A 27,563-nucleotide genomic window follows, 5' to 3' on the forward strand; every position below is an offset into this window, starting at 1 on the left:
ACAAGAACAAATTTGTAAGTTAGATTAGCAACTTTACGTTGCTTAAAATCTGATGTTATATTTTTAAAACTGCCCCTGGGTACAGGCAAAATTATATGGCCACTGGAACTGAAGTCCTTACCAGCTGTATGAGGAATATTCAGATTGTTTCTGTTATCTCTGCATTTTAAAGTAGCAAAATACTAAGCCATTAGGTTATTGAACCTGTAATATTCCCACAGGGGTTTTATGTCTACCCCATGTGATTCAGTTAATTTTCCTGGACTCTGGTTAGACTGCTTCCTTTCCCTCTTAGGCATTTGGACCCCAAAGGTAGGTAGGTAAAAGTGTCATTTTTAAAGATTTTACCTGTTGGGGAATTTCCTGGTTGCTGCTCCTGGAAAGCGTGCAGCTGGCCTGCAGGAGTCTGACATTTCCAGTCAGTGGGGAGAGAAGACTTGTGTCTCCCAAAGCCCAGGGGTGGCCAGGTGTAGGACAGCAGAACTTTCTAGGGGGTCCAAGGGGAAAGTTCTGAGTGGACTCTGGGAAGGGACATGGGTGCCCTATCCGAGATGACCTGTGTCCTTCCAATGCCTGGTATCCCCAAGAGGGGCCCAGACATGGGCCCACGCTGGGGAACGAGGATGTGGTGCTGCCTGGAGGAGCTAACACCGGGGTTTGCGGAAGTCACTACACAGCTCCCAGAACCCAGAATCTCCAACAAGCAGCCATGTGTGGAGAGGGAATGGGGACAGTGGTAGGACACAGCTCAAATGAAGACACTGCAGACATGTTTCCATGGCTTTCTACATTCATATCATTATTATCGAGTGTTCTCCTCTACAGAGTGAGCACCACATTTTACCCACATGCCTGACGGACCGGCCAAGCTGGATGGAAGCCTTCCGAGGGACCGGAGCAGAAGGGAAATCTTACACATGGCCGCAAAGGACTTCACACTATTCCATCCCCTCTACTGCCATCCAAGAGGCCTCTTGACTCTTCCAGAATCAGATGTAAAAGACAAGATTGGTGAAAATCAGTATCCATGCCACCTGAAGCTATGATTAGCCATTGTACACGAACATGGCACTTTTATTTATTTATTTATTTGTTATTTTGAGATGGAGTTTTGCTCTTGTTGCCCAGGCTGGAGTGCAGTGGCGCTACGTCGGCTCACTGCAACCTCTGCCTTCCGAGTTCAAGTGATTCTCCTGTCAGCCTCCCGAGTAGGTGGGATTACAGGCACCTGCCACCACAGCTGGCTAATTTTTGCTTTTTTTTTTTTTTTTTTTTTTAAGTAGAAATGAGGTTTCACCATGTTAGCCAGGTTGGTCCTGAACTCCTGCCCTCAGGTAACCCACCTGCCTTGGTCTCCCAAAGTGCTGGGATTCCAGGCATGAGCCACCACACTTGGCCTGAAGACGGCGCTTTTAAAAAGATTTTTTTCTAAGTAAAATGGCCCCCAAAGAGCCCAGTGATTTTTTTTTAAGGTTTTCTTTTTCATTAAAAAAAAAAATGGATAAAAATTGAAGCTGTAAAATACGGGAAGAGGAGCAAGAGAGCTGCTGAGTTTGCATTTGAAGTTGTGAGGGGCTGGGGAGGACACGACCAGGGAGAGAGGACCCCTACACACTAGTCCCGGCTCTCACAGCCTGTGCTCCCCACACTCAGGCTGCGCCGCCAGGAACACAGGACAGAAGTCGTAAGGACAAGAGACCAAACTCAAGGCTTCTTTCTTGTGGTTGGGTGTTCGCGTGTGTAAGTGCAGTCAGCCACACCCCACCGACATAACGTGCCTGTCTGTGGATGCCATAGGCATGCTCCCGAGCATTGCTCAGTCTCTGGTGACCCCGTCTCTGGGCAGGCCACGGGCCTTCACTTCTCCACTTTCTTGAGGATGTGGCATTTTTTCCTGTTAGGGCAGCGGCACCGCTCGTCGATGCTGGGGATACATTTGCAGTGCCCCATCTCCTCCACGGGGCAGACAGCTTCCCCGTTGTGGCAGATGAGCGGCAGCTGCATAGGGTCCCGCTGCTTCTTGTTGCAAGCCCGGAAATGGTTGTACTGCAGCCGGAGGTTCTCTGTGGTGGAGGAGCCCTGCGGCAAAGTTGCCCAGGGAGTGGCTGTGCTGCATGATCTCACGCAGCTCCTTGTCGGACAGCAGGTAGGGAGGTAGGGAGAGGGTACTGGAAGCTGGTCAAGGGACCACCACCTCATCCAAGGGAGTCTTGAGAAAGTCCTTGCTGCTCCTCTTGGGGGCAGCAGGGGACCCTCAAACTCTTCCCCGAACCTCTCGGGGTTGATTGCATAGCTCCTCATGTCTCTGCACTCGGGGCCAGCACGTGGACCTTGCACTGCTGCTGGTAGGAGGGCCTCTGCTCGTGTCCTGGCACGGGTTGTCCATGAACTCCAGGGTCCAGACGTGGTCATTTTTGGTGCAGAGGTAGAGCAGGTGCACGTAGTGGCAAATGAGCTTTATGCAGGACGGGTTCAGCTGCTCTTGCCCAGGGAGCCGCAGCAGCTGTACTGCTTGTGCAGGTTCTCATGGGTGAAGAGCTTGGGGAACAGGGACACCAGCAGGTGAGAGGCGAAGTTGCCAATGGACAGGCTGCTCTGGTAGATACTGCGAAGATGCTCCTTGCTGAGCAGGCAGTCGGTGCCGGGCACCTCCAAGTTGGGCTGGAGGATCTCCAATTTGTCCAAGTCGATAGGTACCAGCCAGATCTTCTTGGAGCGGCACCGCTGGCCCTGGAAGCTATCCTCCACCCTGATTACTGAGATGTCATTGGGCAGGCTGGAGGAGTCATAGCAGTCGACACGTGGGGGGCTTGCCTTCGCTGCCTGCGTCCAGCCTGAGGCCCTGGAGCTTGTCGTTGATGCGCTGGGTGCACTATTGCAGCCAGGCCTCCTCCTCCTGCATGTGGGGGAAGTAGACCTCTGTGTTGTTGCAGATGATCTGCAGCCTCTGCGGGTCCAGCTCCTGCTTACCGCTGTCCCCGTAGCAGCTGTCCTGCTCGCCCAGCTTGCGATGGTCGAAGAGCTCAGAGAAGAGCCAGTGAAGGAGGAAGACAGCAAACTCGCCGGGTGAAGAAGCTTCATCCAGGAACTCAGTGAGGTCCTACATGTCCACCACATGGTCTGAGGCGATGCTGCTGCTCCGGTCCAGAGACAGGCCGTCCTCGTCATCTCTGAGGTCCACTGCTCAGCCTCAAAGAAGCTGGCAGGCTGTCCACCGGGCTGGCTTTTCTCCATCTCCCGCTGGGCCCGGAAGCGGCTGAAGAAGTTATTCAGCTGGGGCAGGCACTCGGCCTGTCACACAGCCATGTCCTTCACCGAGGGGTAGTAGTCCTCCATGTAGTTGTGGATGAGCTGCAGGTGCAATGACTCCAGCTTACACTTGGCCTCAAAGCTGCAGACACTGCAGCCTCAGGAGAAGTTGACTGTGGCTGAAGAGCCTGGGGAAGAGCTGCACCAGCGGGCTGCAGGCCAGGACCCCGCCTGACAGGCTCTGGTCCATGATCTGCTTGAGCTCCGTGGCCTGTGAGCTGCTCTGGAGTGGTGGGGGTCGGCTGGAATTTGGCCACCATCTCAGTGGGGTTCACCTTCAGGGAGAGCAGGTCCACTTTGCTGTGCAGCTGAGACCTGTTGGACATGAGGGTGTTGAGCATGTAGAACATCTTCTGGATCAGGAAGTAGATGTTAGGGTCACTGTTGGTGGCCGCCCCAGTGCTGCCACCATCCCACTTCTGTGGCTCATTCAAGAGCCTAAGCAGCAAGGGGCCGTTGCTGGCATTTGCCTTCTGGAAGAGCTCATAAGTGTTTAGCAGGTCCCCTGAGGGAGGCTTCTTCTCCATGACCTGTGTGAGATGCCATGCAGAGGCTTCTTGTAGTAAGGGGTGGTGGCATGGTTGTAGCGCTCCTCCTTGCCTGGCCACACAGAGCCCGAGCTCCTGCCTTGCTGGCCTGCTCTCCATTGCCTCGGCAGGGCGAGCTATTCTCGGGTTCCACATGCCTGCTAGCAGCGCCTCTGGGATCAGCTGCCTCCTCTCCACGCTGGGGATGGAGTCTGGCGGGCCACTGCTGACCGGCCGAGTCCTGGAGGGCAGTGAAGACACTGTCCAGAGGGTGCTTCTCAGAAGTCCTGGAATTTACGGAGCAGCCTAGAGCAGCATCTTTGGCCTCTGTGTCCACTCACACTTCTTAGAAGTTCTTCTACATCAATTTTTTCTGGAGATGGTTCTGACTGTGTCACCCAGGCTGGAGTGCAGTGGTTGATCAGAGCTCACTGCATCCTTGACCTCTCAGACTTAAAATAGCCTGGCTACTCAGGAGTAGCTGGGACTACAGGCCAGAGCCACCATGCCTGGCTAAATGTTTAAATTTTTTTGGTAGAGGCAGAGGTCTCTCACTGTGTTGCCCGGACAAGTCTCAAATTCTCGGACTCAGGTGGTCCTCCCACTTTGGCCTTCCAAAGTGCTGGGATTAATGGCGTGAGCCACCGTACCTGGCCATATTTTATTTTTCCAAAAAATTCATTTGTAGAGTTTAAAAAGTATCTTTTGATCAAGAGTTCTTACTGTATTTATGTTAGCAAATTTCATTTCCCATTCCGTTGCTTGCCTTTTCACTCTTAGTGAGTTATTTTATGATTACAAATCCTTATTTTTTATGTTACTTTATTACTATTTATTAACCTATTTATCTTTATCTTATTTATTAGCCTTCAGTGGTTAGTTTTTGAGTCTTTTTTTTTTAAATCTTAAGGTCATGGAAGTGTCCTCTATATTACTTTTTAAAAGCTGTACTGTTTCATGTTACACATTGGCTTCTATATGAAATAATTTTTGTGTCTGTTGTGAGGTTGGATGTTAATAATCATTTTTCTCTGTATGGATGTATGAAAGACAGCACAATTTATTGAAATGAATCTTTTCCTCACTGTACTGAAGCACTATTTTTTCACAAATCAGCTAAATATATTGTGTGGTTCTCTTTATGAGCTCTCTATTCTGTTTCATTGAAATATCTATACTTGTACCTTTTCCATAATGTCATAATTGATATACATTCATAAAAACTTAAATAGTGGAAGTCTTCACATTATATTTTTTCTTCAAAGTTATCTATACACGGCATTTTAATTTGCATTTGATAGTCAGTTTTTCAGTTGCCACCAAATATAATGCAGACATATGCTATTACTAATCACAGTATTGTGATTTTCAGTGTATTACAAATATAGATTTATTTAAAATACTGAATCTTTCTTCTAATACCAGGAATTACATAGGAACGTGGTACATCTTTATTTCTGTTGAATGTCTTTAATTTCTCTCAATAAAATTTCACAATTTTCAGTAAAGGGATTGCATATGATATATTTTATATTAGGAATTCAATGTTTCTTCCTAGAAACATTTCAGATTTTTAATATTTTATTTGATTTAGACTCACTACATTTGGAAAGCCTTAATTATAGTTTCATTTTTAGAGCTACTTAGATTTGCTATTTATTCTTGTGTCACTACTAACGATTTTCTAGAAATGTATCTATTTCATCAAATTATTTCAAAATTTTTGATAAAGTTACTTATTACATTCTCTTTCTCTCTCATGACTATAGAATCTATAATGATTTCCTTGTTATTCATGATATTTAGAATTTGTAGATACTCTTTTTTTTAATTTCATGCATAGTCATGGTATATTTTTATCAATCTTTTCAAAGTAACTTTGGCTTTTGCTGATTTCATTTATTTTATGATTATTTCCTTTTCTCCTGCTTCTTATGTATCTTCTCTTTTTCTAATTCTTTGGATTTAATTAGACATCACATTTTAAATTTTTGAGATTGATGATTAGATTATTAATTTTCAAGCTTTAATTTTTAAACATATTTATGTAACCATATACATTTATCTCCAAGCTGAGATTTGCCTAAGCCTCCCAACTTTTAACAAGCAGTATTTTTACTTTCATTTTTATTAAATTCAAAATATATTTTAATGTTCACTGCAATTACTTTTTTGATCCATGAATAACTTAGAAATATGATGTTTCATTTCCAAACATTTGTTCACTTCCAAAGTCTTGCTACAGATTTCCAGCTTAATAACATTGTTGTATGAAAAACACTATCAAGGATTTCTAATTTTTGGTATTTATTGATTCTTGTTTTGGGCCTAACCTCAGCCTATATCTGCCTATCTTTATCTATCTATCTATCTATCTATCTATCTATCTATCTGTCTGTCTATCATCTATCTACCTATCTATCATCTGTCTACCTAGATAGACAGAGATATCTGTAGATAGCTATGGTAAATTTTGAAGCATGTTCCAAATATATTATAATAAATTGTATGTTTTGCTATTTTTGGGTGCAGTTTTTATGTCAAAATATTTAATCCTACTGCTTTAAATTTCTGTGTTATTGATATTTTGTATCCTTTTTGCTATCAGTTATCGAAAAAGGCATATTAAAGTCTTTATGATTGAAGATGTGGCTATTGCTCCTTTTAGTGCTATAAAAATTGTAAATGTGTGTTAACTGTGTGTGAGTGAAAATACATACACAAGTTTGACAACTTCCTCAATAATTGATTCTTTTATATGAATAATGGATACATCTTCCTTTCAGGTAATAATTTCTGCCTTAAAATCTCTTTTGTCTTATATTAACATAGCTAAACAAATTTTCACTTGGCTTGTGTTTGATTACCTTTTATATACATATATGAAAGATTTTTAAATTAAGATGGTTCTATAGATAGTAGAAGATATACAGATAGAAGATAGTAGATATCTTCTACAGGTATAGCTATACATATCTATATACATATATAGATATATATATTTATATCTATATATCTATATCTATATACAAATGTATATATGCAGATATCTCTATATGTACATCTACATATATATCTACATACTGATATATGTATCTATTTGTGTATATGATATCTATATACATGTAGACAGATAAAGATAGATATGCATGTATATGCATATATACAGATATCTATGTGTATACATATATACATGTAGATATATACATACCTATATACATGTAGAAATACAGATATAGATATAAATATATCTATATGTGTATAGAGATATGTGTAGACGTATATAGATATATACATATATAGATAGGTCTATATAGAAAACCAACTATATCTAGATAGAGATAGCTATCACTAGATATCTCTACCTATCTAAATACATTATTTATCTGTCTAATCCATCTATAAAACTATCTTAAAACCATCCTAATTTAAAAATCAAGATTCATCTTAATTTAAAAATCTTAATTTAAAAGTTAAGAAACCTCTTTATTTTGTGGTTCATATATACCATGGAATAGTAGGCAGCCATAAAAAAGAGTGAGATCAAGTCCTTTGCAGGAACATAGATGGAGCTGGATGGAGGCCTTCATCCTTAGCACACTAATGCAGGAACAGAAAACCAAATACTTCATATTCTCATTTACAAGTGGGAGCTAAATTATGAGAACACATGAACACATAGAGGGAAACAGATCCTGGGGCCTCTGGCAGGGTAGAGGGCGGGAGGAAGCAGAAGATCAGGAAAAGCAATGAATGGATACTAGGCTTAATTAATGGGTACTGAATGGTGAAATAATCTGCACAACAAAACCCTGTGACACTAGTTTACTTATATAACCTACATGTGTGCCACTGATCTGAAAATAAGTTAAAAAATTATAAAAAATATGTAAATAAAAATCTTTAACCAACACAAGATGGTTCATCCCAAGAATCATCTTAATTTAAAAATCTTCACATCTTAAGAAGCTACACAGGAGGCTGAGGCAGGAGAATCACTTGAACCTGGCAGGCGGGGGTTGCAGTGAAGCGAGATCGTGCCATTGCACTCCAGCCCAGGAGACAGTGTGACTCAGTCTCAAAAAAAAAAGAAGCAACTTTGCTGCTTAAATTGAGTGTAATACCCATTTACATTTAATGTGGTGAATGAAAAATTTGGTTTTCATTTGCCACCCTACAATTGAATTTTTAATTCCTCCACATATTCTATTTGCCTTTCTCAACAATTATTTTATAGATAAGAGAACTTACAGAAAGCAAATATATGACTCAATATTCGAATAAAAGTGCTTGAAATAATTTATATTGAGCACTTTATCCTTCTTTCTTAAAAATCTTAAGCTATACACATTACATAGCCAGGCACTGATGAGAACCTAGTACTAGATAACCTTTTCAAAGGCATGGATAGAATGCTTTCCAGGTATGGATTGTTTCCATACTCCCCTTCCATACATTTTAAAGCCATTGCATCAAAAATACGGAATTTTGTAGAGAAGAGTGAGTTTATATCCTTTAATATTTTCTCATGTTAGAAATGCAGTCTTGGAATGATATAAACTCTGTAAACAGACTATCACGCTACATTTATAGAGAATTATATCAAGGTGTCTATTTTTAAGACAAGAATAAAAATTATGGCCGGGCGCGGTGGCTCAAGCCTGTAATCCCAGCACTTTGGGAGGCCGAGGCGGGTGGATCACGAGGTCAGGAGATCGAGACTATCCTGGCTAACATGGTGAAACCCCGTCTCTACTAAAAATACAAAAAACTAGCCGGGCGTGGTGGCGGGCGCCTGTAGTCTCAGCTACTTGGGAGGCTGAGGCGGGAGAATGGCGTGAACCCGGGAGGCGGAGCTTGCAGTGAGCCGAGATCACGCCACTGCACTCCAGCCTGGGAGACACAGAGAGACTCCGTCTCAAAAAAAAAAAAAAAAAAAAAGAGAGAATACAAATCATGTTTTTTCTAATAATAGAAATGGATAAGCAGAATTCTGGCTTCTAATAATGAGAACATACTCTCCCTTAGTTTGAAATAAGTTAGATAATTTAACTTTCTCATGTTATCTTGAAGTTAATACATCGTTCGTATTGAATGTATCAGTGCACTACATGAAGCGGTACATTTGGTACCATCCCTTTTATCCTCCACATAAAATGATTCAGTGTTTTAATACACTTCTTTCCACATCCTGCAGTTTTGCATAGCAAAAGAAGCATGCACTTTGAGGAAAATGTACCTTTTAATTTTTTGTATTTTAAATATTATGGGTACAAAATATTTGTATAGAATTATGGAGTACATGTGATGTTTCAACACCTCCTTTTTGATCCCAGATCTTCCCTGAAGGTTTGTCCAATTTGTATTGCATTATTTATGTTTGAAAAGGAGTAATGATGTTCAGTATATACTGTTATAAAATAACTGATTCCAAGGATGTAAAGTATCTGATACTTACTATGTCCAAGTATGATTTTTAAGCAAATGTTCCGAACAATACATAAATAATAACATGGAATAAAATAAATTCATATAACTGTATGATAATAATTTTACCTAAATTTAAAAGTGTTATGTGCAAACAGATGGTATACAACACTTAGCATTTAATAATGCAGTTAAGTCCAATTGAATATATTGTTTGATTTATTTCCACAATCTTTGACACATATATTGTAGATCCAAACATCAAAAACCATAAGTAGCCTGCATAATGCCTTTTTTATTCTCTGCAATGTTTTTAATATAAATATATAAAAGAACATCTTAAATTATTTAAATAAGTCAATTATTTTATATGCAGATTTAGTATTAGAATATATATCTTCTTTTGCACAATAAACTTTTTTAAGTGTCAGAAATTATATAATTATAAAGTGACTTTTGTTCACATAGTAGTTAGTTGTACATACCTACGAGATACTCGAAAAATATTTTTGTCAACATTGGATGCATTTTTCTCTTATGGACTCTTAAAAATGTTAACAAGCCAACACGTGAATGTACTGAAGTATTTTTTCATCATCTTTTCTAGTGTTGATATTGAGTTGATTTTTATAAAGTCATTAGAGTGACAATTCAACAAATATTTTCTGTGGCATAACAAATGTCATTAACTTGCTAGTCTGTCATGCTGTTGCAAAGCTAAAACCACATTCATTAGTGTTTTTCGTTGTTGCTGTAGTGGTGGTTTGTTTTGTTACATGAAGGGGCCCACTTCTTGTATTAAATTATTTATTCTTTCTGAGAATGTTCTATCAGAATGTAATAAAACCTTTAAAAGACGATTTAAAAATGTATTCCCATAGGTGGGAACTGAACAATGAAAACATTTGGACACAGGGTGGGGAACATCACACACCAGGGCCTGTCATGGGGTTGGGGGAGAGGGGAAGGATAGCATTAGGAGAAATACCTAATGTAAATGACGAGTTAATGGGTGCAGCAAACCAAGTCGGCACATGTATACCTACGTAACAAATCTGCATGTTGTGCACATGTACCCTAGAACTTAAAAGTATAATAAAAATATATATATATATTTCTACTGAACAGAGTGTCTGTATATTAGATGACCTAGGACTGGTAGGGGGCTCTAATCCAGGGGATTGTTGATAAACTCAGACAACATCTATAATTTTTACATCGTTACTCTTAAAGTCGTGTCATTGATTGTCTCAATATTGGAAAATAACATGTCAATATTCAGTGTATCAATAAACTGGAGGAAAAAATGGGCCAATATCCCATTCAGTTAAAGACATTAAAAAGAATGTGTATGTATTACTTCTGCTCACATCTTAAATGTTCATCATGTTGTCACCAAGCCAGATAGAACCATATACTGGGGAATGTAATGTTTATCTGAGAAACCAAATGTCTAAATACAAATTTTAATAGTATGAAGTAAGAGGAAATAAATATGGGGAATTTTCTAGTCTTCTCTATTACATATAAATTGCAAGATTTGGCTACTTTAAACAATATCAATATTTACTAATTTTTCATCAATTCAAATATCATATTGTAGAGAGCAATTTAATCAAATTCGATAACAGTCCTAAATATAAAATTTAACTGTACATCTTCCAGAAGCCAAAAAATGAGAAATTATTTGTGGCTTTTGGCTAGACAAAGATTGCTTCGATGTGGCCCAAAAGAACAACCTAGAGAACAAACAGAAAAAACAATTATAACAACAAGAAATATGACTTCATAAAAACAAAAAATTCTATATTTCTACCCTATATGCCTCAAACTAGGAATATACATTTACCAATTATATCTGATAAAGAATGTGTATCTAGAATATGTAAACTCAATTATAAGGAAAATTGCAGACCAATAATAAAAAATAAGGAAAAGAATATATTTGAACACATACTTTGCCAGAGGAAATTCAGAGACCGCAGGTAATCACATCAAAAGATGTTCAATATCTTTAGCCATTGGAGAAATACAAATTAAATGAGATGCCATTCCACACCTACTAGAGTAAGTACAATTAAAAATACTCATCTTGTGTGCTGGTGATGATTTAGAACAACTGTAACTCGCAAATACTGATGGTAGGAAAGTAAAATGATACAGCCATTCTGGGAAAAAAAATGGACTGTTTCTTACAAAGTTAAATAGACACCCACCATTTTACCTACTTATTCCACTTGCTCTTTAAGCAGAAAACATTATGGCACATATACATCTAAGAATGTGTTTACAAGTGTCCACGGCAAACTTATTTATAATAACACTAAACGGTAGACAACTCCAAGTTTATCAGTGGGTGAATAAATAAACCAAACACGGTGTACTCATAACACGAGATACAACTTCACACACACACACACACACACACACGCACAAAACCAGACTTTCAACAAACAGTGATGGAACAATTGAACATCCACATCCAAAAAAAGAATCTAGACACTGTGTTTACACAATATACAAGAATGGATAATAGATTTAAATATAAAACTGTGAGGCTATAGAAGAATGTTATAGGCTGAATTTCATAAAAATTAAAACTTTTGCTGTAAGAAAGACATAGTTAATATTTAAAAAAACAAGCCAAGACTGGGAGACAATATTTACAAAACATGTATCCAGTAAAGAACTGGTATGAGCACTCCACAGAACTCTTTTTTTTTTTTTTTTTTTTTTTTTTTTTTGAGACGGAGTCTCACTCTGTCACCCAGGCTGGAGTGCAGTGGCGGGATCTCAGCTCACTGCAAGCTCCGCCTCCCGGGTTTACGCCATTCTCCTTTCTCAGCCTCCCGAGTAGCTGGGACTACAGGCGCCCGCCACCTCGCCCGGCTAGTTTTTTTTTTTTTTTTGTATTTTTTAGTAGAGGCGGGGTTTCACCGTGTTAGCCAGGATGGTCTCGAACTCCTGACCTCGTGATCCGCCCGTCTCGGCCTCCCAAAGTGCTGGGATTACAGGCTTGAGCCACCGCGCCCGGCCCACAGAACTCTTCAAACTCAAAAAGAAAAAAATAAAGATGACTAATCCAGTTAAAAAATGGGCAGGAGATGTGAACAGACATTTGACCGAGGAAAATATATTGATGCCAAATAAGCAAATGAAATATGCTCAACATCATATATTATTAAAGAATTGCTCATTCGAACGAGATACCACCGCATGCCTACTAAAATGGCTAAAATCCAAAACACTGACAACACTAAATTGTGTTGAAGATAAAGAGCAAGGGAAACTCTCATTTATTGCTTATGCGAATGCAAAATGGCACAGCCACGTTAGAAGACAGCTTTGCAGTTTCTTACAAAGTTAAATGTAGTCTTACCACATGGACCAGTAACTTCACTCCTATCCAAATGAGTCAAAACTATTTCTACACAAAAATGTCACATGACTCCTTAGGACTCATGTGTCAAGTAGCCAAATCTTGCAATTTATATGTAATAGAGAAGACTAGAAAATCCCCCGTATTTATTCCCTCTTACTTCATACTACTAAAACTTCTCTCATAACAAAATTTGGTAGCTACCAGTTGCCCGCAACAGGTGAGTAATGGTTCAATAAACTGGCATATCTATAAAATGGGATATTCAGTGATAAAAAATAAGCTATCAAGCCATACAAAACACGTAAGAGCCTAGAATGCATATAACTTAGTGTAAGAAACTAATCTGAAGAGGCTGTATACTGTATAATTCCAATGATATAACATTCTTAAAAAAGGGAAAAACTGTAAAAAGATCAGAATTTCCAGGAGTCTCCAAGGGAAGGGATGAATAACTCAGGCACAGAAATGTTTAAGAAAGTAAAATTATTCTTATAATATTGTAGTAGTGGATACCTGACATTTGTCCAGACGCATGAAATGTATAATGACAAGAGTGAACCCTAATATAAAACTAATGTATGGACTTTCATTTATAATAATATGTCAATGTTGATGCATCATTTATAACAAATGTACCACACTAATGCAAGATATTAATCATAAAGAATATGGAGGGTAGAAGAAAGTATATGGAAATTCTCTCTGCTTTGTTAGTTTTTACTATAAACCTAAAATTGTTCTAAAAATAAAATCTATTAATTAAAAAAAGAAAGAAGTGTTGTTACCAGTATCAGCACAGGCAAAAGTCAGAGTAGTTATGTTGAGTGCAAAAGACAGACAAAAAAGAATAGATTTTGTGTGAGTCCATTTACATAAAATTCTACCAGTGTAAACCATTCTGTAGTATCAGAAATAGATTAGTAGTTGCATGGAGATTGAGTAGGGAAGAGGGGAAGAAGCCATTACTAAAGACACAGAGTAACTTTGGGGAAGTGAATATGTTCATGATCTTGATTGCCATGGTGTTTTCTTCTGTACCAATATGCCAAAACTTTAAAAATACACTGGATATGTTCAGTTTATGTCAATTACACTTCAATGGAAAACATTTTAAAGTATTATGTATCTTGATTTTATGTTTATGCAGAGATATTATTCTACATCTGCCACATATACCTTCTGGCATAGTGTAAAGATATACAAACATAGTATATAAATATGGTATTTATAATATTCTTATTCATATGCAAAATATAGTTTACATTTAACTTTTTAACTTTTCTTCTATTTTTATTCTGTGTCCTCCAGACATTAACATTGAGAACTTTATATACAATTACATATTTAAAAATTAGTCATGTCTAGTATAATACAAAATTTCAGCAATGTAACATGAGAGGAACAAAATATAAATGAAGCTGCCTTACATAGATTCATTTTTCTCATTAAAACATTTCATAGCATAATGCACTTATTCAAAAGTATTAACATACATATTCAAGTGCACCATGAAGAACAGAATCAAGAAATGGATACCATATTGATACTCACTAAATCCTATGTTAAAATATATTGAATAATTTGTAGTTTTTCACAAGTAACTCAGTCATGTCACGTATTAATAACGTATATATTTATTTTAGGAACTCCTTTTAGGTAACTATTAGTTATATAGTTTTATGCTGAGTTTTATGAGAAATACAATAAGCATATCATTTTATGTCAGGAATAGAGAGTATATTTGTCCCTAGGTCATTTTCTATAGCTGTCAAAATGTTTCCACATCTTTTAAAACTCAAGAAAATGAGGAAGAAATAGAAATATTCCTAGGTTGTTTTTATATCTTTAGTTTTTTCAATTCTTAATTATATTCTTCCCAATGGCTTATTTAAAAATGGGTCTTCAATTGTCTTACATTAAAATTCGATGGGGTCTCATTACCTGTAAGAAGGTTTTATTTCACACAACGTATTTTTCTGTTATATAAAAGGAAAATAAAGCTGTGGGCTAAAAGAAATAGCTTCTTAAAAATTTTCCCTATTGGGAAGTAGTTGAATATACACTTTGCTGTATTCAGGTAAAACATATTAGAGTATGATTTTATTTACAATAAAAATGAAATAAGGCTGTGTTACATTGGCAAGCTGTAATGGGAAATGTATTTGTCACCCTAGGCAAACTGAAAAGGCAGGTATATTGAATTCAGTAATGCTGAATAATTAAGCCTTCACTTATAACACTTATATTAGAGAATTCAACTTAATAAGTCATTTTCCAAGTGTTTGTTAATGTATCAAAAGGATTTATACATTTCACAAAGGGGGGGACTCAAGCTAAGCTAAAGATTTATAAACACAACCAATTCACTAGAGAAATAATTTTAAGCTTGTTTTTCTTGTTTTTCCAAACCTAATTCTTTCATGGAAAAAAATAAAGGCAATATTATAAAATAGATGAAAGTGCAGGGTAATTACCTTAAGTGCCATTGAGAAACCTAGAGCTCACCTGATCACTATATATATATATATATATTTTTTTTTTTTTTTTTTTTTTTTTTTTTTTTAGATGGGGTCTTGTTCTGCCGCCCAGGCTTGAGTGCAGTGGCGCGATCTCAGCTCACTGCAAGCTCCGCCTCCCGGGTTCACGCCATTCTCCTGCCTCAGCCTCAGCCTCCCTAGTAGCTGGAACTACAGGCGCCCGCCGCCACGCCCGGCTAATTTTTTGTATTTTTTTTATTTATTTTATTTTATTTTTTTAGTATAGACGGGGTTTCACTGTGTTAGCCAGGATGGTCTGGATCTCCTGACCTCGTGATCCGCCCGCTTCGGCCTCCCAAAGTGCTGGGATTACAGGGGTGAGCCGCCGCGCCCGACCAATCCACAATATTTGATAATCCATGGCACCCTGGTTTACTTCCACAGTTCCTTTAAAGATTGAACAGCTGTCTGAATGCCACAATCTTGCTATACTATGTTTTGTAAGGAAACCTGCCCACTCAAGAACATCTGTGAGAGCCCACCCTTTCAGCACGTTAGGACTCTTGCTTCCATGTATGATGCAAGCCCATCTGGTCCAGTGGATTGGACAATGAATGAACGCTTGATTTAGGTGGAAGTTATCCATTTATTGGTTGGAAATCAATAAGCCTCTTTCACTTGAGAATTCTAATTGAGATGAAGAATATAATAATGATGCATACTGAAAGAGCAAAGCCATATGGCCTCCATAATGTTATAAAGAATAATATTATTGACCCACAGGCAAGCAATGGAGATACAAAGAGTACAAGAATAAGGAAACAAATGTTGCCCTGGAGTAAGAGAAATTGATAAAAAGGCGCTGCCTTGATGTTGGACAGGTTCTTAGTTCTATGTTTAGCCTTTATTTTCTGCCCTTGGATTCTACACTGTATACTTCAAGTTTATTTACAAAATGGTTTTGACTACAGAAAAAAGCAAGTGTACCATTATGTCATTTTTGACATATTTTGGGATAAATAAAGTAAAAACTATTTGTTTTCTGTTTTTTTTTTTTTTTTTTTTTTTTTTTTTTTGAGATGGAGTTTCGCTCTTGTTGCCCAGGCTGGAGTGCAATGGTGCGATACTGGCTCACTGTGACCTCCATCTTCCGGGTTCAAGCAATTCTCCTGACTCAACCTCCCGAGTAGCTGTGATTACAGGCGTGTGCCACCACGCCCAGCTAATTTTTGTATTTTTAATAGAGGTGGGGTTTCACCTTGTTGGCCAGGTTGGTCTCGAACTCCAGATCTCAGGTGATCCACCCACCTCGGCCTCCCAAAATGCTTGGATTACAGGCGTGAGCCACTGTGCCTGGCCATAAAGAGTATTAAGAGAGTTTTTCAGAGTAGTTTCTGAGTTACATGTAAAAACAAGATAAAAAAATTTACAGCTCTGCAGCTTTCAAAATTAAGCAGTCAAATTTCTGTGTGGCTGAGAACTTCTAGCAGTCTCCTCTGTTAGAATTTGCCATGCCCAAAATGTCCCATGCTATACAGTTAAATGGTTAATCTTTAAGTAATATTCAGTTTGAAACTTTTTCCTCTTGAGGGGAAAACATGCTTAGCGTTTCATTATAAAATTATCCAAGCTTTCCTCTCATTTCTGTGTTCAAAATCAATGCATAAGTTAAAGCATCTTAAGTCTTCCTTCTAAGTAATTTATATATTTGCCCTACGATTTCAACTAGTCCTAATCTCAGAGGATCACTTCATTGGAAAAGTTGTGCAAAAGTAAAATGAAATGGAGATTAACTATACTAAATTGTCATGTTGAGCTTCATAATAAATTTAGTTATAAAGATGTTATTCAAATTGGAATTAACTGCAAATTTCCTAGGTATGTAAATGAAAGTGGAGTGAAATTACTGTATAAACCTAGAGTTATGACCATCAAAATACATGATATAGCAATAAAATAATTTAACGTTGACTTAGGGAGTCATAAATCAGATATTTATTCAACGAACTGTGATTTTTAATTATAACATAAGAATTATAAGTTAGTATTTAAAAGTAATTGTTTCTTAATAAATAATGAGTTCACAAAAATAATAGTTGAAAACTAAAATTATATGGGATGGTTATATTGTGAAAATTTACATTAAAAATTAAAATAATAAAAAAATCACCTTTGGAAACTACTTTTATTTAAAATATCAGGAGTCCAGAAAATTGCAAGTTTTCTTGATCTACATAATCATTTTTACAGGAAATTTTAATTCCAAGCCATTGCAAAGATTTATTATTTTCTTAATAAACATAGTATTAAGTATCAAACAGCGTCTGTGAAAGTACAATAGAATACAAACATATATTAGAGGTATTGTTTTCTGCATTTTTGCATGAACAATAAGATTTTTAAAATTTTTGACTTATCTGTGGAAACATGATAGAGACAATTGTATGGTGCGATTTCAGGATTATTCATTTCCACACTTAGAGGAGGTATTTTTTTCTTTTCTAGATAAACTGTAATTCCACTTTTTTAATACAGTACACACATATACATGCATATATATGTTTCTGTTAACAGTAATGAGATTTTAACAAATGATTTACCTGTCTTTCTGAAAAGTGTCTGTTAATGTCGTATGAGCCTATAAGGGAAGAAAGGGACTATATTACAAAGGAACAGAAATGATCCAGGAGAGTATGAATACAACTGGATTCTAAGAATACTGGGCTATTGTGTGTTGGGATATAGATTGGGATAAAAGAGTATACCCCTATCAGAGCACTGTCCATTTCACTATTGATATGGTACAAACACATGATAGGATGGTTCGTAGCATCAAGGAAAAAGTGATGGCCTCAGGTGAGGTTGCATCAAATTTCCCATGGAAGATGACAGAAGATGCACATGTCACTAAGAAAAATGTATGTAGAATAGTTAAAATCTACTCTCAATAATTTTTAAGTTATTTTAAATTATATACTACTGTTATTAACTATAGTGACTATTTTCATAGTCACTATAACTATAGTCACTATAGATCTATTACATAATGTACAATGGATCTCTGAAATTTATTTCTCCTGTCAACTGAAATGTTATTTCCTTTGACCAACATTGGGATAGCAACTTCTATCACAATTTAAAAATTATAATCACATAAAACAATATAATTTTATAACAAGGAAAAGGCATTTCTTGAAAGTTAATTCATAAAATTGAGTGAATGAATTGCTAAACAAAACAATGTCAAGAACCAAAACAACTCTAGATATCTCAGGCAGAATGAATTCAAAGAAAATGACTGCACATATTTCTTCTTAACATTAGATTCACAGTGGAATCACCTGGGGCAATTTTTTTAAAGAAATGAATGCCTACATATCATGTCCAGATTCTGATTTATTTGTTATTAGATATGGCCTGGACATCACTCTACTCCTGACGTCCCTGCTCAAGAATCAACTTCCGGGAAGAGAGACTGGGACTCACTAATTTTGGTGTCCGGGAAGAGAGGCTGGGACTCACTAATTTTGGTGCTATTCAGTTGAACTATGTCCTTACTGATTTTTCACCTGCTGGTTCTATTCATTATTCATAGAGAGATGTTAACATCTCCAATTATAATAGTGGATGTATCTGTCTGTTCTTGCAATTCTATCTGTTTTCACCTCATGTGTTTTGACAGCCTGTTACATGCAGACAATTAAGGATTGTTATGTTTACTTGGAAAATTAAACCTTTTGTTACTATGTAATACCCGTTTGTATCCCCCTATAATTGTTCTTTCTCTGAAGTCTTTTTGTTGGAAATTAATATATTAATCCAGCTTTCTTTTCATTAGTATTATCATGTTATATATTTTTCAAAGTTAACTCTCAAACTTGTTCACAATGCGCTTCTAGAAATTAATCAACTACATATGAAAGTTTTCTACTCCATTACTAACTCCTATGGGAGCTCCTGGGCTTTTGCTCCACTAAGCTACAATTCTTTGCATTTTCCCATCTCTCTAATTTAGTGGGGATTTAGGGTGGGGGCAGCAGTTTTTCTGTGACCTCAGTCCTCTAACAGATCTAAAATAAGTTGTTGATAGTCTTTTTGTACAGAATGTTTCTTGTCGTAAGGATGGGAGTCATGACTTCCAAGTTTCTTACATGTTCGAATAACTGACATTTTTTATTATTTGCTCACCCCCATGGTGGTAGAAGAATTCTATAATTTTTGAATCCACAAAACTAAAGTACTAGGAGAGGGAATTTTCACAGGAAAGATGGTTGCTACTGAAAAAGAAAAAAAAAAAAAAAAGATAATGTCTTCTCTACTCTCTCTGCTAGACTCTCTAAACTCTCTTCCTGTCCCTGGAGTCCAGACACACAAGCCTCCTTTCAGTTTTGAGTTTCACTATGCTTTTATCTTAAAGACTTTGCCTACTATGTCCTTTCTGCTGAGAAAGCACCTTATCCCCTCGATTACCTGGTTAACATCAAATATCAAATCATACTTCTTACTGAAGGCCAAGTACCACCTCTAGAAGAAATCTTCCCTAAGAACAGCCTACATACAGTTAATTGTATGAGCCCTTTTCTCATATCCTTCGAATACTCTTCCTTCACATGACTCTTCCTTCCAGCCTCTAGCCAGACAATATATGACAGGAAAACAGGGAGAACATGATTTTGCCATTCGCTCTTACCTTTGCCTAGCCCAGTGCCTGGCAAATAATAGATTCTCATTATACATATATTTTTGAATGAATCAATAAATCCAAGTAAAGTAATTGATGTTTTGGAATTATCTAAGACTGTTAAAATCAGTTAAATATAGTTAATGTGAAGCAAAAAACTGTAAACAAAATTAATGTAATATACATGCTGATGTTACTATTTTAGAAAAAAACACAATAATTTACAAATTCCTCAATAATTCAATTAATGTTTATGAGATTTGATTGAAGACAAATCTGTCACAGCAATCTGTGAATGCTTTGTTGTAAATAAAAGGTAATCTTTGTAATAAGCAAAAATAAATTAACATAACAAATGTCAATTTACAGATAGACAAAAAGTGATTGTTTGCTAGATGAAAAGAGGATTATTAATAGTTGGCATAAGAAATCAAAAATTAGTTTGACAATTAGTCATATGGAAATGTCAAATATTGACATTAATATGATAAAGAAAACAAGAGTTTCTGCAAATAACCTCCCATCCCTGATGTGAGTCTTTCATGTCATTCTATAGTTCAACTTGTTCTTAATAACTCAGAAACAGGAAAGATAAGATCCATCATTTTGTTTTACTACCCAGATCCCTCCTGTAGCTGTCATACAGAGTGTGATTTATGACTTGTAAATTGTGCTATGGAGCTTGACAAGTAAGTTTGATTTCATTTAATATTTTCTTTAAACCATCTTAGATCTTCTCTTTGACAAGTATTTCATCTATTAGTGTTCTCAAAATGTAAAATGGGTAACTTAATGAGAACAAAAGTTGTACCCTAAGATATATCTGCATTATCTACATATTTGAAATTAAATCTTAACATTTCAAATATACCCATTTGTAACAGAATCTAACAGTTTTTGGAAGGGGGAAGGGATAGCATTAGGAGATATACCTAATGTAAATGACCAGTTAATGAGTGCAGCACACCAACATGGCACATGTATATATATGTAACAAACCTGCACATTGTGCACATGTACCCTAGAATATAAAGTTTAATAAAAAAATAAAGTAACAAAAAACATGAAGAAAAAAGAATCTAAAAGTTTTCCTCTTTAATTTTTTTAAACACCAGAAATTTTTAGTCCTAATAAATAATGTTTAGCTTCATAGTCACAAACCAAACAGAAAGCAAATTCATCAGAGTTTAGAATGGTTAAAACCAGCATAGCTGCAATATTTTTATTTTTTTAAAACAATTTTGTTTAATCAATCGGAGTTGACCATTATGTAATCCATAGACCTTGAAATAGCAGAGATATGTATGTCATAGTAAATAAAAATGTTATTAATTTTTCTGCTTATTATGTTCCAGAATCTGTACTAAGCATTTTAGAGGATTATTTACTTAATTCACACAATAATCCCTTGAGAAATATACTATAATTATTATCTTTAATTCACAGGTATTGAAAATGAGACACAAAGAGGTTAAGAATTTTGTCCAAGATCAGGCAGCTAGCGTGACTCAGCAAGGGCGTAATTAAGAAAAAATATGTCTTTCCTATCTTACGGAAAATTTGGAAAAGCAAATATCTACATTCTCTTTTTAATTAAAAAAATCTATAAAATGTGAGTCTCTCTTAAAGCAGGGAATCAACTTTAATTAAATTGAAACAATACACAATCCTTTGTCGTTCAGACTCTATATTATTATCTCTGCTGACAGCAAAAGCTAAGAATAGAAAGTATTTCTGACCCAAGTTGGTAAATTATGAATCAACCTGCTAAATAATCAGAATAGACTAACAAGTGGAATTAAATGTGATTATTCTATATTACATATATAATATAAAAATTTCTTATTGTTATAATTTTACGAAGATTCTACCAGTTTCAACTAAAATATAACATTTTAAATCCAAGGTAATAAAAGAACTTGGCATGAGATTTTCATAGGAAATAGTGACCATTCGTATTATTTTTAATTAAGTGTAAATGAGATGTATTATTTCTGTATTTCATTTTCCTTCTAAAAGTTATTTTTAAAGTTTGAGTTTTTCTGAAGTTGATAGCTATTACTAACTCTTCTGGGCAAAGTTTTTTGAGATAGGTTAATTTATAAAATTAGGAAGAAACTAAAGTAGTTGCGAAAGTTTCTAAAAAAATAATAAAGTAGTTGTCTCTATGTTATAATAGAAAATGAGAATGTGAACGCAGATCATTTTGACCTTCAGAGTTTGTGTTTTCAGCAAATATTCCTGAATATTGATATATAAATTAGAATTCCCCAAAGGAAAACATTGAAAAACATTACAATTAACAAAATCATTAACTTATATACTTGTCCTTAGTATCAGGACAATCTCCCGTGGATTCAATAGAGCATCTGCAGTTTCATTGAACAAAGGTCTCTGCAATATAGACTCATGGTGTGAGCTTACTGGGTCACATTCTTTGTCCCTTCTTGGAGCTTTGGGAGGCATTTGTAAAAGAGCTGCTGTAGCAGAAGAACTGAGTTGCATCACCCTGAGGATTTAAGTTTCTATGGGAGAATCAAATTCACTTTAGCATAGGGATTTAGTAGGTTTTCCTAGCCTTATTAATAAAATACTAATACAACATGAAAAATGCATACTTTGTCTTACAATAATCCAATTAAGACACTATTTTTGCATAGCAAAATTCTTTACTAAACACCATGTGCAAATCAAGTGAAGTTGCATTGGCAAGAGGTGATCATACTGCTCTCCTACCCTGCCTTTTCCTCCTACTCCAGCTGAAAATACTTGCTGCAAATATCCTTTTATAGGAGACTTTGACCCCAGGGTGTAGAAAAGGAAAGGAAAAGGTCACATATATATGTCTTGTCTATAACTTAAACCTAATACCAGCACAAAAGCCTAAAAGGACAGATTTTTAGAGGGTGTTGGCAGGAAACTCTTTGCTCTGCTACCATCTGTTTTAAGCTGCTTTTATACAAGATTCATTTTTTCAGCTTCTACTCTACTACTATTAACTGCAAATGCAATCGGTTATATTGTACACGTCAACACATTGAACAGCATCTGAGTTATTATTGAAATGTTTTACAGTTTCATAAAGAAAATGGCATTTTGTTTCTTCTGTCATCTATTTTGGATGAAAGTGTTATTTAGAAAGAATAAATGGGAAAAATGATACATTAAAAATAAAAATTGCTTATTAACTTTTTAGATCAAATAAACCAATTTTAAACATTTTCATGGACCTTTATAACCAAAATAGATAAACATTTAACTACAGATGATTTAATTCAGTATTTTGTTTCTTGAAAATATTGGAATATGTGTTTTAGATAATGCATATGTTTCCATTATTGAAAAATAAGCTTTCAATAGTCAGCTAACTTCATATGTAAATAATAATACCATTTTAAACTTACTCAAGGATTTAGGTGTTCTTAAATATGATTTTATAACTTATTTTACTCCCTTAAAGTAAATATTTATGGCATCTGTAAGTCATTGTAAAATTGTAAAATTGGTATAGAATAGTATTCAGATTGTCCTTTGTAATATTTTATAGTATTCACATTTGTATTTAATCACAACTTTGATACAATTTAGCCAAACCTTCAGTACACTTATGAAGAGAGCACTACCAAGACTTTATACAATGGAATAAAATAACAAAATGTGCCGACAGCATTCTTCCACTGAAAGAGGTATATATATATTTTTATTCTATCTAATTCTTTAACTAATTTTATTTTTTAGCACCCAATGGTGGGGGAAATTACTGGAAGTATAATTAAGGCTATTGTAAGATACATAAACTGTATGGCATAAGCATTCTCAACTCAACTTCACATTCTACACTGTTTATCAACTTAGTATGCCAGCTTTTCAAGTGTGGTAGGATCTGGTATTCCACACCTATATGTCTCTGAATCCCACCCTTGTACTGATGCCAAGATGAACTGAGGCAGGGACAAATTTTCTTCTTACATGGAAACATAAATATATTTCAAACTGGAGTGAGCTCTCATCAGCGGTTTACCTATGGTAATTACTTTATGCCTTGTAATGGGTCACATAGAATCCTCATAAAGGTGTGTCTGAGTCCTAGACCCTCTCCCATTCCAGCACCTGTAAATGTCACCTTATTTTGAAATAGGAGCTTTACAGATATAATAAAGTTAAAGATCTCAGGGTGAGATCATCCTGAATTTAGAGTGAGTCCTGGGTATTTGGGACACAGAAACACAAGCAAGGTCATGTGAAGATAGAGACAAAGGTTAGAGTTATGCTGTCACAAGCCAAGGAGTGCCAGGAGCCACCACCAGAAGCTAGAAGAGGCAAGGAAAGATTCTTTCCCAGAGCCGTCAGAGGAAGTGTGGTCCTGCCTCCACCTTGATTTTGGTCTTCTGGCCTCTATAATTGGGAGAGAATTTTTTGTTTTGTTTTGTTTTTGTTACTATTTTAAGCCACAAATTTTGTAGCAATTTCTTTTGGCAGCACTCGGAAACTAGTTAATGCCTCTATTATTTGGTTAAACAAAGAACACTATTAAGTATTTTTAAAACAATGTATAACAATATTGACTATGGTAAACATACAGTTTATAATCAGATAGGCTTCTATATAAAATTTCATGTTATTATATTGATTTTGTTTTGTTTTAATCATACAAGAATTGCTTGGATGTGGTACCATTGAATACCATCCCCATTCCCTCCTGTCCCACAGCTTTTTGAAATTCATGGGACTTTGTTCTAGACTGAATATCCCTTTTCCCTTAAACTTCATATGTTAAAGCTCTACCCCACAATGTGACAGTATTGGGAAGTGAGGCCTTCGAGAATTAATTAGGTTTAGACAAAGTCATGAGCGTAGGGTCCTCATCAATGGAATTAGTGTCCTTATAAGAACAGGAAGAGAGTCTATAGAGTGCTCTCTCTCTCTCTTTCTCTCTCTCTCTCTGTCTGTCTGCTATGTGAAGATACAGCAAGCCAGGAAGAGAACCCTCACCAGGAAACAAATTTGCTAGCACCTTAATCTTGCACTTTCCAGCTTCTACAATTGTGAGAAATGTCTATTGTGTAAGCCATTCAGTCCATGATATTTTGTTACAGAAGCCTGGACTGACTGACATAGGCTGGAACATGCTGGAGAGAGGGTACAAAAACTAATTTTAGAAAAATATTTTAAGTTGTAAGATCTGAAGCAAAAATCACTTAAATATTACCGTTTACATTACCAAATTACTCCATTTACAGTATCAAATTAAGGAAATTTATGTTTTATTCAAGCCTTTTAAAATCAGCACATCCACCTTGCAGAAGTAATTAATAACCCATGATTATTAATTATATTCGCCAAGTTAATTTTCATCCAGTATTACTTGCATGGAAAGTTTGAAATTGATGAATCATCTTCCTTTTGAGATGTCACTTGTAGAACTAAAGGCTAGCTATAATTTCTGTAACTGTTGCTCTTTAATGGAACTTTAAACTTCTGAGAAAAATATTTCAATATATTGTTAAATTGACTTAAATGACTAAGATTGTGGTGGAGAGGATATTTCCCCGAATTAACTCTTTCTCTGACATTTAGGGGTTCATTGTAATAGTAACACCTCGCTAGCAATCATCTGCTAGTGATTTGCTCATGGAAGAAGAAGGCTAAGGAAATTGAGGTTTGATGATCTTTTTCAGATTTTCTGGGAAGGCAAACCCTGCCTCTCTCTAGCACTCACTGTAAACAAGCATGTTGTCCAAGCTACTGCTGCCAACCAGCTCACATCCATTAGTGAAATTAATGCTGTGGAGAGACACATTCAAACCTGGGTCACTGATAATATCATTTTCAATTTCTGACCCAATCCATTCTGGGGCTTCCAGTTCCTCTCTCCATGGTGTTATGTGTAGTAATACATTATTTAAACTGTTGAAGTCACATTGAGCTGAAATTTCCCTTAATTACAACTCTTAATATTTTAACTATTTATGCTAAGTTTATTTGTTCCAGAAAAAGTACTTTAACTCACTTTCATTTTTGTAGGACTTGAATTTTTTAGGGCAGTTTCGGTTTCACAGAAGAATTAAGAGGAAGACATAGAGATTTACCATATATAGTAATATATATAGTATACATAATATGTATGTATTATATTACATACAATGTGTATATATAATAAATATTTTATATATAATATATAATATATATAAAATATATAATATATAAATATACAATATATATAAAATATATATTATACACACACACACACATATATATATACACACATACACACCCTGCCTCCACATGCATGGCCTCCTTCATTATCAATATCCTCCTGCAGAGTGGTACAACTGTTAAAATTGCCTCACCTACTTTAATACAATTTTATTACCCAGTGGTAAATATACATAACATAAAAGGTACCATTTGATCATTTTCAGTTCTAAAACTCAGTGATATTGGATACATTCACAATGTTGTATAATTAACACTGTTTTCATAACTTTTGTATCACATCAAACAGAGGTTCTGTACCATTAAGCAATAATTCTCCGGCCGGGAGCGGTGGCTCAAGCCTGTAATCCCAGCACTTTGGGAGGCCGAGACGGGCGGATCACGAGGTCAGGAGATCGAGACCATCCTGGCTAAAGCGATGAAACCCCGTCTCTACTAAAAAAATACAAAAAAAAAAAACTAGCCGGGCGAGGTGGCGGGCGCCTGTGGTCCCAGCTACTCGGGAGGCTGAGGCAGGAGAATGGCGTAAACCCAGGAGGCGGAGCTTGCAGTGAGCCGAGATCCCGCCACTGCACTCCAGCCTGGGCGACAGAGCGAGACTCCGTCTCAAAATAATAATAATAATAATAATAATAATAATAATAATTCTCCATTCCCCTTGCCCCAGCCTCCATGCTCTGGAAACATGCAATCTGAATTCCCTCTACATGAATTTGACTATTCATGATCTTTCATATAAGTAGAATCATATACTATTTGTCCTTTTGTGTCTGGCTTATTTTATTTAGCATAACGTTTTCAAGGTTTATCCATGTTGTAAACATGTATCAGAACATCATTCCCTTTTTATGGCTAAATAATATTCCCTTGTATGTACATGCCACATTTTGCTTATCCACACATACAGGTTTGTTTTCACTTTTTGACTCTTGTGAATAAGAAGGACTGATGGTATCTGGCATGTGCATGCAGCCATTTTCTTACTAAAGACCAATAGCATCAAGCACTCTACTAATGGTTGTTATTTATCTGATTAGGATCCAGAGTTACAAAAAGGTTAATTCTTATTTTTTGCAGTTTAAGGGCAGTTTTTGTGGAGGGATTGACTTCTAAAACTTCCTATTCCAATCTTCTAAAATCCACTTTAAAAGAATGGTTTAAATTGTGTGCTTGTAGGATGAAATTGATAAAAATTATTTTACCAACTTTCAAAATTGTATCACAGAGATAATCTCCTTTGACTATTGGGTGTTCACATATTTGGCATGTTATAAACAACCTTCTGGAAGATAAAGGCCTTTTGTCTCATACTTAAGACAGGAACCAGTGTGCTAGCAATGGCTTTTAGGTTTGATGTGATATATTTGTATGTAATGATTTTTTTAAAAGATAGAGTGAAAAATCCTCTCATACAAAACAAAATAGTTTTTACTGTTATGAGAAAGTAGTTATTAATTACTTATAAAACACGCAAGTATCTTTATGATATTTGGTGATTTATTTTTCTCCAGTCATCTTGTGTTGTTAGTGGAGAAAAAAATCGG

The 27,563-nt window shown here is 36.1% G+C and overlaps 1 pseudogene; it reads right to left on the bottom strand.

Annotated features, from left to right (window-relative positions):
• Positions 1-358: 358 nt before the first annotated feature.
• Positions 359-27,563, bottom strand: part of LOC114670089 (BEN domain-containing protein 3 pseudogene) — a 68,522-nt pseudogene continuing 41,317 nt past the window's right edge.

The sequence above is a fragment of the Macaca mulatta genome, chromosome 9, assembly GCF_049350105.2.
Source record: "Macaca mulatta isolate MMU2019108-1 chromosome 9, T2T-MMU8v2.0, whole genome shotgun sequence".
In the NCBI taxonomy this organism is placed as follows: domain Eukaryota; kingdom Metazoa; phylum Chordata; class Mammalia; order Primates; family Cercopithecidae; genus Macaca; species Macaca mulatta.